We start from the raw sequence: 11,518 nt of genomic DNA, 5'->3' as shown, positions 1-11,518 counted from the left end.
ATTATCTCAGTATTTCTTAAGCAGTAACTGGGGGCCAGGAGTGATGCTAGTCTGTAACCATATAATGACATACAGAGAAGAGTGGTGGCAGGAAGGTAGAAGCAAGTTAACTTTCGAGAGAAAGGACTTGATATTCAGAGAACCGGGTAACAAGAAAATGAAAGATACCCTGCTGATTCTACTGTCAAAATATCACTTATATCTGCTTCCTATGCTGCAATTCCACAACCACCATGCTTGTTGAAGACCTTATCAGTTTCTCACAGAATACAATGAAATGCTTTTACTGTTTTCTTCTATTGTCCTTCATATGCTCCATGATGGAACATTGTATAATTAGCATCTCAATCTACCTTTATAGGTCACGGGCATAAATATTGCTCTTTTTTGTTTGTTTTTCCAAACTGAGGTTCAAACTGTGTTCATACATTACTGAGGTAGGAAAGATTTTATTAGGCCCGAGTTGCACCAAACAACTGTCCTTCTATGTAAAATGAGGGCTTAAGACAGCTATTCTCTTGGAGCCTTTTAAGATCTAATACTTTATGAGTTGCTAGCTCTCTCTTTCTGGTGATTCGAGTGATATTAAATTCTAGCTCCTTCAAAATTCAAGTAAAATAAATCTCTTGATGAGAGAAAGATGACTTCAGTCTTACTAGGGTAAGAAGGACCTGTGAATATGTTAGGTTACATAGCAGAGGGGAATTAAGTTAGCAGATGGAATTAAGTTTGCTGAATACAAATTTCTCCTAGCAGTCCTTTTCTGACTTGATTCCAATGGCTGGCATTCTATATTAGTCTCTTTGAACCTCTAAAGATTTACTCTCTTGAAGCTATCTTAAGGGCTAGGATCTTGGTGAGGGCTTAGAGATGAGGTACCTGACGTATGATTAGCTAGAACACTTTCTTTAGCCTCCGTGTTACCTTCTTTTGAAGGTACCTATTTAGTAAGCATTAATACAATCAAAATTTCTATTATCTGTTGACCATTCTTAATTGGGCTTTCTGCTGAGGACAGGACCATTAGTTGTTTCCAAAGCATTCTAAAATCATAAACTATCCACAAAACCCTATCTGCTTCAAGAGTATGTATTTACCTTCTTACTAGTAACTAGTACATCGCAACTAGTTACCGGTTACCAGTAACTTACTGGTAACTAGTTGCGATGAGCACCACGAGTCCTGCCACCTAGGAAGACTTTGCTAATGGAAAATGGTATTTGGTTTGCATGCTATAGGAAAGCAGAGAGTGACTAGTCTAATTATGATTCTAAAGTCCCAAACAAATCTACATCCCTGCCCAAAGGGTTTTCTGACTACGGGGATGGGAGTGTTTCAAGGACTCCTACAAAGTTTGATGGGTCCTTTTTCTAACAGGCTTCTGACTATTCTGTACTTCTGTAGCTTCTGGTTTATGAGGGTATTGTATGAGTTTAGGTAGAGGTTTAAATAGGTCAATCTGAACTTTCCTGGGTTAAGTCCCAATAATGCTCCCTATATCAGATTATTTTACCCACAAAAAAGTCTGGTACCTCTTTAAGATCTTCTATTTGGGTTTGATTTAGACATAAGGGTAGCAGTAAATCAATGTCTAAACTAGCAATAGTCTTATCATGAATAAAGGAGTCCGGAAAGATTTTGAGGAAGAAACATCAGATCCTTTTACTTGGCAATTCCCTTTGCATAATAAATCCCTTTGCCTCAAGTTAGGCAATGTGTATCACAGAGGAGAAAATAACGTTTCTTGGTTAAAAGTCTGAGGGTGATTATTATGGGCTAGAACATGGGGAATGTGTGAATTATTAGAGATACTTACCATCTGAGAATTTGTTGATTCCAAGGGAGATGTTAACAGTGGTAGACTTAAGGATCATGTTACAGTGCTCGTATCAAAATAAAATCTATTCAGATTGTCCTTAGATGTTCCGAGAAATTTCTTCTTATGGGTTTAAGGGTAAGAACAGGAAAGTTGGTGTTTTATTTCCCTTTGGGATACCTTTGTTGATAACTCACATCATAGTTTTTCTTTTGTTTTCTTAGGTAACACAGGATAATTTTTTTTCCAATATCTTTTCAGATTAGAATTTGTACTAGTGTCTGTTTTGAGAGACTTCCTCTTCCAGTGTGTAATGACTGGGGTGGGAACATAATTTTGTTTTCTTCTAAAAGGTCATCAGTTTATTTTGAGGCTTATTTTGTCTATATTCTAAGACTTGTAAAATGTTCAGAGAGATGTTGGAGGTGTATAAACGGGCCTCTTTCCCATGCTAAAATTTGCTTGCCTTTTAATTCCTTTCCAGCTTCTGGCTTAAGACACTTCACAAAAAGCGAGGTGACAGATGAGAACATGTATGCTTCACAGTTTATTCTGAATGCTGTAAAGGTGTTAAGATGCTTACCTTTGAAGTCTCCAATGGACTCATTCTTTTTTTCTTACAAGACTGAATCAGAGCCCAATCTATTTTCATAAGAAAGACTGGAGATAGTCTACAAAAGATACAGTCTAATACTTAAAGCTTTTAAAAATTTCTCTGGGAATGGATTAGGCTAAGGACTTGAATGGTTGATGTCACAGTTTAAGATTAGATGATCTCTACAGACCCCCTTCTCATAGACTTTCTATAAAAAAATGCTGGACCTTACCTCAGAGCTGCAAAAATTAATGGTTTACGTATACTTGTAATAAACTGATTTAAACTTTTTCTATAAGAAGAAAACTTAAGACCACTTATTTGAAAAAAAAAAAAAGATAGTCTTACTTTCTAATTTGTTTTCTCATTAGTTCCTGCCAAAGTAAGATCTTAAAGCTCTGAATGACACTTTTCTCATAATGAATCCTCTCAGGACATTGTGTAGCCTGTGAAAAGTACAAAGGGAAAAGATGACATTTTTACTTTAAAAGCTTTATTTTCAGTATAACCCTCCCTAATTGAATGTTTTTCTCTTCCTGTTCCATTAAGACAAAATACAAATCCGCACAACATTCAGTTTCCAGGATTTTAACATGTACTGTTAATTTATGAAAAGTATTTTGTGTAAGGTTGCATATGTATTGTGTATATACTTCAAGTTCAAGTCTTTATGTTCTAAGAAAAAGTTAATAACCTGAAAATTAATAATATCTTTAGTTATAGCCCTAATGAGTTGAGTACTGGCATTGGTGTTAAAAAACAAAATTCAATCAAGTAAATTTGAAGATCTAATTGGCTTTATTAAGTGATTCATGAACCAGATAGCATCCCGTCTAGCAAGCAGAGAGATGGTCCCAGGAGTTGTACAAAATGGAAAGTTGTTATAGCAGGAGGGAGGGGCAAGGAATGATTAGCAAAACAAAAGAAAAGATTGTTTCATCTTCTTTTGGGAGAAGGGACAGGCAGGTTTTTTTGTTTTGTTTTGTTTTTATCATATAGATGATCTCACTAGTGCTAATCAGGAAATGTCAGATTAACTCTTAAAAGGTATGGTGACTAACATAACATAATAAAATTAAATTAAATTTAAAAAAAAGTAAAGGAAAAAAAATAAAATAGAGAATATATTTGCTTCACCAAAAAAAAAAAAAAAAAGAAAAAGGTCACATTCCTGGAGATGGTATTTTAGGTGGTGGCTTGTGCCATTTCAGGCAGTTACTCAGTTTTCCTGGGTCTCTCCCATGGATATAGGAGGGATCCATGTTATTAAGCTTCTGTTTGTTTTACTCCTGTTAATCTGTCTTTTATTATGGGCACGGGGTCTTAGCCAAGAACTTAGAAGGGTAAAGGGAAAATTATTTTTCCTCCCTTACAAAAGGAAGGAAGGAAGGAAGGAAGGAAGGAAGAAAGGAAGGAAGGAAAAAAGAAAAAAAAGCTTGGCATTGCAAAGCTATTTTTGTTAAATCACATTCAGAACTATATAATGAAACTGAATAGAAGAAATTTCAAATTCTTGAATTAGTATTACTAATGAGCAAAACTACAGTGAACAATTATCAGGTTATTCCATTTATTGGTCTTTATGCTATTCATATTATTGAATAAATTGTTAACCCATTAATCATTTATGATTAAAATTATCAAGTGGTTTTTACCAGCACTAATTAAACACTGTTGTGTAAAACATGTCTATCCAGAGAAGTAATACTCTCTCTATATTATCAAATAATTTAGCTAGAGTATTTTAAGTATTAAATTATGTATCAAGCATTCAAAATGAATTTGAGTTTAAAAGTAAAGCATATTTTCTGGGATGCCTGGGTGGCTCAGTTGATTAAGCATCTGCCTTCAGTTTGGGTCATGATCCCAGGGTCCTGGGATGGAGCCCCACATCGGGCTCCCTGCTCAGCGGGAAGCCTGCTTCTCCCTCTCCCTGATGCTCCCCCTGCTTGTGCTCTCCTGTCTCTGTCTCTGTCAAGTAAATAAATAACATCTTTTTTTAAAAAGTAAAACATATTTTCCAAGCAATGAACTTTAATTCCTTATTTTGCAAGTATCTTATTGTAGGAATTGGAGCAGTTTCAGAGTTTTTATTTCCATTACTTGTCTTTTATCTTTTTCTACCACATGAATAAATTGTTTTCCAACTAGAAAATTCAATTTAAAAAATTCTTTTAAGAATTTGGTATAAAAATTGATTGATATGGCATATTAGTTTTACTATGAAGTAAGCTGGCCTGTCGTACCTTTAAAAAAATGCAAAGAATGGCAGAAAGTTTTCACAAATCTTATATCTGATATGGAACTTGAATCTAGACAATATAAAACACTCTATAACTCAATAATAAAAAGAAAAACAACCTAATTTAAATATAGGCAAAGGATTCGAATACACAATTTCTAAAGAAGATACACAAATGTCCAATAAACACATGAAAAGATGTTCAACATCACTGGTCATCAGGAAAATGTGAGTGAAAATCATAAATCACACTCATTAGGATTGCTATAATAAAAATGACAGATAATAAATGTTGTGAAGATGTGAAAAAATCAGAATACTCATACAGTGAGAATGTAAAATGGTGTAGCTTCTTTGGAAAACAGTTTGGTGGGTCCTCAAAAAGTTAAAAATGGAGTTACTATGCAACCTTGCAATTTCCTTTTTAGGTATATTCCCACGAGAAATGAAGACACGTTTACATAGAAACTTGTATGCACATGTTTATAGCAGCATTATTTATAATAACAAGAAGTGGAAATAATACAAATATCATCTGTTCAATGAACAAATAAAATGTGGTATATCCATACAATGTAATATTATTCATCCATAAAAAGGAAAAAGTACTGATGTATGCTATACCATTAATAAACCTTAAAAATATGCTAAGTAAAAGAAGCCATCACAAAATACCACAGGTTGTATGATTTCATTTTTGTAAAATGTTCAAAATAGTCAAATCTATAGGGGCAGAAAGTGTATTATAGGTTGCCCAGTGTTGTCTAGTTTGGGGAGAAATAGGCAGTGATACTAATGGGTCTGGAGTTTTTCTTTAGGGTGATGAAAATGTTCCAAAATTGAGTGTGGTGTTAGATGTACAACTCTGTGAATATACTAAAGATGATGGAATCGTACCCTCGAAGAGAGAGTGATTTGTAGGGTATGTAAATTGTTTCTCAATGAATTTTTTTTTTAATTGCATTTGTACTGTGATACAGAAAAATCACTCCTGAAAGATATCCATGACCTAATCCCTGGGATCTGTGATTATATCACCTTACACGGCAAAAAGGACTTTGCTGATGTAATTAAGTTAAAGATCTTGAGATGGGAAATTATTCTGGGTTATCCTTGTAGGGCCCAATATAACTAGAAGGGAAAGATGGAAGCGGCATATAGAAGATCAGAGGGAGAAATCTGAAGATGCTACATTGCTGGGTTTGAACATGGAGGAAGGGGTCATGAACCTCTAGAAGCATCTAGAAGCTGGAAAAGGCAAGAAACAGAGCCCCTTCTGGAGCTTCCCAAAAGAATGTATCTCTGACACCTCGATTCTAGCCTGGTAAGAAGTCTTAAGGTCAGACTTCTGACCTTAAGAACTGTGAGGAAATACATTATGTTGTTTTACACCATTAAGTATGTGGAAATTTGTTACATCATCAATAGGAGATTGATGCAGATGCTATGTGCCAGTTTCTGTGCTATGTTCTGGTAAATTACCATAATAAGCTTTCTGCCTTCATGTTGCTTGCAGTGAACAAAAATAATTTTGAAACTGATAAAAACATTTATTATTCTTCTCACATATAATAGTCTACTTTGGAATCGCTACTAGACCAGAGATTCCAAAACTTTTAAGGCTCAGGGACCTTCTACACTCTTACTATTACTGAGAACTCCAAAGAGCTTTTGTTTATGTGATTTTAATCTCCTGATATTTACTATATGGGAAATATAAAAAAAAATACCTTTGTGAAGTCAGATATTTTTATTTTTTATTTTTTTAAAGATTTTATTTATTTAAGGAGAGAGCGAGAGAGCGAGAGAGAGAGAGCAGGAGTGGGGAGAGAGAAGCAGAGTCTCGGCTGAGCAGGGGGGCTGACACGGGGCTCGATCTCAGGACCCCGAGATCATGACCTGAGCCGAAGGCAGACCCTTAACCATCTGAGCCACCCAGGTGCCCCTGAAGTCAGATTTTTTATTGTTATGTTAATCACCATACATTACATCGTTAGTTTTTGATGTAGTGTTCCATGATTCATTGTTTGCGTATAACACCCAGTGCTCCATGCAGTACGTGCCCTCCTTAATACCCATCACCGTGCTAACCCATCCCCCCACCCCCTCCCCTCTAGAACCCTCGGTTTGTTTTTCAGAGTCCATAGTCTCTCATGGTTCATCTCCCCCTCCGATTTCCCCCCCTTCATTCTTCCCCTCCTGCTATCTTCTTTTTTTTTTTTTTAAACATATAATGTATTATTTGTTTCAGAGGTACAGATCTGTGATTCAACAGTCTTACACATTTCACAGCGCTCACCATAGCACATACCCTCCCCATTGTCTATCACCCAGCCACCTCATCCCTCCCAACCCTGCTACTCTAGCAACCCTCAGTTTGTTTCCTGAGATTGAGAATTCCTCATATCAGTGAGGTCATATGATACATGTCTTTCTCCGATTGAAGTCAGATATTTTAAAAAGATTTTATTTATTTATTTGAGAGAGAGAGAGTATGAGTTGGGGGGAGGGGCAGAGGGACAGAAAGAAGCAGACTCCCCGCTGAGTGTGGAGCTGGAGGCTGGAGTCAATCGCAGGACCCTGAGATCATGACCTGAGCCAAAGGCACATGCTTAACTGACTGAGCCACTCAGGCATCCCATGAAGTCAGATTTATTGTGGTATTTTTTTTACATTCATTTAACTAAATTTTTTAGTGAATAGTTCTGAGAGTTTTGACAAAAGAAATCGTTCATGTAACCACCACTAAGAGATAGATATACAACACTTCCATTACCCCTAAAAGTTTGCTCAGCTGCCCCTTTGTGTTCAATTTCTTCTACCCCTGGTCTTTGATAACCATTAATATGTTTTCCATCTCTATAGTTTTGCTTTTTCAGAATGTCATGTAAGTGGAATGATATCTGGTTTTCTGTCACTTAGCACAGTGCATTTAATATTCATCTGTGTTGTTATAAAACACAAAAATTATTACCTTAAAGTTCTGTGGATCTTACTGAGCTAAAATCAAGCTCTCAGCAGGGCTCTACTCCTTTCTGGATGCTCTAGGGGAGAAGTTGTTTCCATGCCTTTTTTTTAGCCTCTAGAACCATCTCTATTTCTTGACTAGTGGCTCTGTTCCTCCATCTTCAAAGCAGCAACATCGTATCTCTCTGACCCTTCTTATAGCTTCACAGTTCTCTCTGGCTACCACCAGGAAATGTTTTCTGCTTTTAAAGACCCGTGAGATTAGATTGGCCTGCCTGCATAATCTTGGATAATTTCCCTATCTCAAGGTTCTTAACCTTATTCACAAGTACAAGTTCCTTTTATGATCTAGGGTAACATATTCATGGGTTCCAGAGATTAGGACATGCACATCTTTAGAAGGTCATTTTTTCTGCCCATCACAAGTTCCTTTTTATTGCTGAGTAAGCTATTACGTATATATGGTACACTGATGTACCATAATTTATTTTATTTTTAAAAAGTTTGCTTTTTTAAATTCCAGCATAATTAACACAGTGTTGTATTAATTTCAGGTGTACAATATAGTGATTCAACAATTCTATACATTACTCAGTGCTCATCACGGTAAGTGGTGTACCATAATTTATTTAGCTGCTTACCAGTTGATGGGCATTTGAGTTGTTTTCACTTTGGGCTGATTATGAATAAAGCTCCTATTAACATTCTGTGGATCTGTGTTTTCATTTCCATTGAGCAGATATTTGGATAATATCTACATAATTGTATTTCTTAATATCACCAATCTCATCAGAAGAGAGTTTAAGCATTAGGAAGTTTATTTTGTTCATTTTCAAGAAACTGTTTGCTAAATACCTGTATCTGACTAAGGCATAGTTTGTCAGTTGTTATTATCAAGTTAAAATGATGTGCCATGAAAAGAAATAGCTAATTCCGCTTGCAACTAAAACAATCACACAAATGCTTTTCCTTAAGACAACCATCATACTTCCATGTGCAGAAGTGGTTTATGTGTACTCTTCATGTGTTACACAGAATATTAAAAGTCATGAACTCATGGTCAAGATTTAATTAAATTAGTAATTTTCCTTCTTCAAGGATATTCTTTTTTTTTTTTTTTTAAAGATTTTATTTATTTATTTAATTGACAGAGAGAGAGAGACAACGTGAGAGGGAACACAAGCAGGGGAAGTGGGAGAGGGAGAAGCAGGATTCCAGCCAAGCAGGGAGCCTGATGCGGGGCTTGATCCCAGCACCCTGGGATCACGACCCGAGCTGAAGGCAGTCGCCTAACCAACTGAGCCACCCAGGCGCCCCTTCAAGGATATTCTTAACTGAACCTGACTTTTCTTTGGAACCACTGCCTTAATTCATGCCCAGGCACCAGAACTTGATCCACCTCTGCTTTTACAGCACCAGTGCCAATATCCACACAGTGAAAGGGCAAATAATGTCTTACTATTATTCAGAACATAGTTTTAACCTCACAGATCCCCTGAAAAGGTCTTGGGGACCCCTAAAAGACTGTAGACCACACTTTGGGAATAACTGCTATGAATAAATCATTGTCCATAGACTCCTTAAATGTAGAGGTTATTTTCACAAACTAATAAAACACTGTGATTGGCAAGTATAGAGAAATGCCAAAGTACTAAAAATACTTAATCTGTATTTTATATATCTGACATTTCTAATATCTTTTTTATTTTGGTAACTGAGATGATGTCAGGGTGATGTTATCTAGCCTGTAATCATGATTCAGCTACCATTTGTTGAAAAATTCAATGTAAAAATGCCTTCTGGGAGGTAATGTTAGTATCTTTGTTTTATAGATGAAGAGTTTTTAGTTCAGGGCAGTTAATTTCATAATATGGAGTGAGGTCAAAATTTAAAGCCAAGGCTGTCTTAATCAAATAGCTGGGGTTATTCTGCTATATCATGTTTTCATCCCATAATATAAATAGTAATTCTGGAAATGAAGTGGGGATAATAATAGAAGTCAATAATTACATGCACGTATCAATATATTTCTATTCCATTTTATATATAAAATATTGCATTGATCATTTTATATGAAAATCAGCTAGCCTCAATGAACTTTTCCATGGAGGTCATCTTAAATTTCTCTCAGGATATGTAGTTCAATTTGAAACCTGAGGTTTCTAACAACTGTCATTTGATTTATCCAGTCACAAATTAGTAAAGTCAAAATTGATTAATTTTTGTCACTGTTCTGTCATTAATCTTCCCAGTGTTTCCTAACTAATTTCCTTGTAATTTGTTTCTGGAAATTGCTGGTGGTGGAATTATGTTTGAGATCTCCCAAAAGAGAATTTCATCAAAATTAAGAACTGAGATTGAAGAAATTTATTTACATTGTTTAGAGACATATTGGGGTCACATTTTCCATGAATCCAGTTCATCTCCAGGCAGTGATGGTCATTGTCCTTCTCATACTGGCAGAATTAGATATGGCATAATGTTTGGTTGATCCAGTGTTTTGTGATGTTTTTTATGATGTCTTTATGTATAGCAAAGTCAGTATTACTACCATTCATTACTCATGGGTCTGTGCCAACAGCCTACTCTGTATCATGGTGAGTTGCAGGGTAAGGAGTTGGGATGATCAGCTGAATAGAATTCCTTCCATGCTGAACACTCTAAACCAACTCCAACCTTGAATTTCTTATCCTACTTCTATGACTGCCCCTTTCTTTATCTACTGCGGTTACCTGATTTCATCCATACCTTAGATGTGGATATTGGTATAGTGGAAAGAACACTGGGCGAGCAGTAGAATGACTTGATATCTGGCAAATACTGTAATCTAGGGTATGTCTCTGGGCCTCAATTTCTTTAGCTGTCAAAAGAAAGGGTTGGGTAAAATGAACTAAAGTCCTTTCTAGCTCTGTCTCTGTGAGTGTAAGGAAAGAGGAAGGAAACTTGTGATATAATATACACCGACAGAATTAGTCAAATTAGGATCTAAAGAACGATACTGTATAATTGCTCTTTTTTGATAATCCTGGTCAGAATTATTGGTCCAGCTTATGGTAAGTTCATAGAGAGATCCTTTTCCTTTGAGGTTGCTCATACAGTATCCTGTATACTATGTTGTATTCAGCTAACTGTGTTTAAAACACCACAAACATGAGGGATCAGTTTAATGGATGAAAACATCAGTTTAACAGTGACTTAAAAATATGGCAACTCCCCAGAATTATCCAAATGGATTTGTTTCTCTTTAATAGTTCTGCTAGCCTGATAAAGATGTAATCTCAAATTGAAAGCATCAATAATAAGAGAGCATCAAAATATTTATTTAAAGCTATTTTTTTAAATTCATGAAAGCTCATAAAATAGACTTTAAGAGAATATATTAAAGTGATTGTGAGCCAGAAGTCCCAAACAGATTAAATTGTATTCAACAGTTATGCTAACCAAATTGAGTCACTGTTTAGAATATTGTCCTTTTTGAATGTACAGTTTTGGCTGCTAAAAATGATAGAACACAAGAGTGGGGGAGCTAAGATGGTGGTGTAGTAGGAGGGACCTTAGGCTTGCCTCATCCCTCTAACACAGCTAGATAACTATCAAATCATTCTGAACACTCAAGCAATTGCCCTGAGGACTGATACTGATAGAACAAACTGCACAACTAGAGGGAGAGAAGAGGCTACTTCAAGGAAGGTAGGAAGTGTGGAGACGTGTTTTGGGGGAGAAGTAGATCGCAGGTGCTGCTGAGGGGAGCGAACCCTGGCCGCAGAGAAAGGTGAGAGAGAATGGAGCGCACAGGGATACACACAAGGAGAACACTTCCCCAAAGCCATTGGCTGTAAGAACAAGAGGGGCTGAATTTTGTGAGTTTTTGCAACCAGTGGGGCTCAAAGACTGGAGA

Source organism: Phoca vitulina, unplaced genomic scaffold, assembly GCF_004348235.1.
Source record: "Phoca vitulina isolate PV1807 unplaced genomic scaffold, GSC_HSeal_1.0 scaffold39, whole genome shotgun sequence".
Classification (NCBI taxonomy): Eukaryota; Metazoa; Chordata; class Mammalia; order Carnivora; family Phocidae; genus Phoca; species Phoca vitulina.
The sequence above is the reverse complement of the archived record's forward strand: the minus strand, read 5'-3'. Positions refer to the sequence as shown.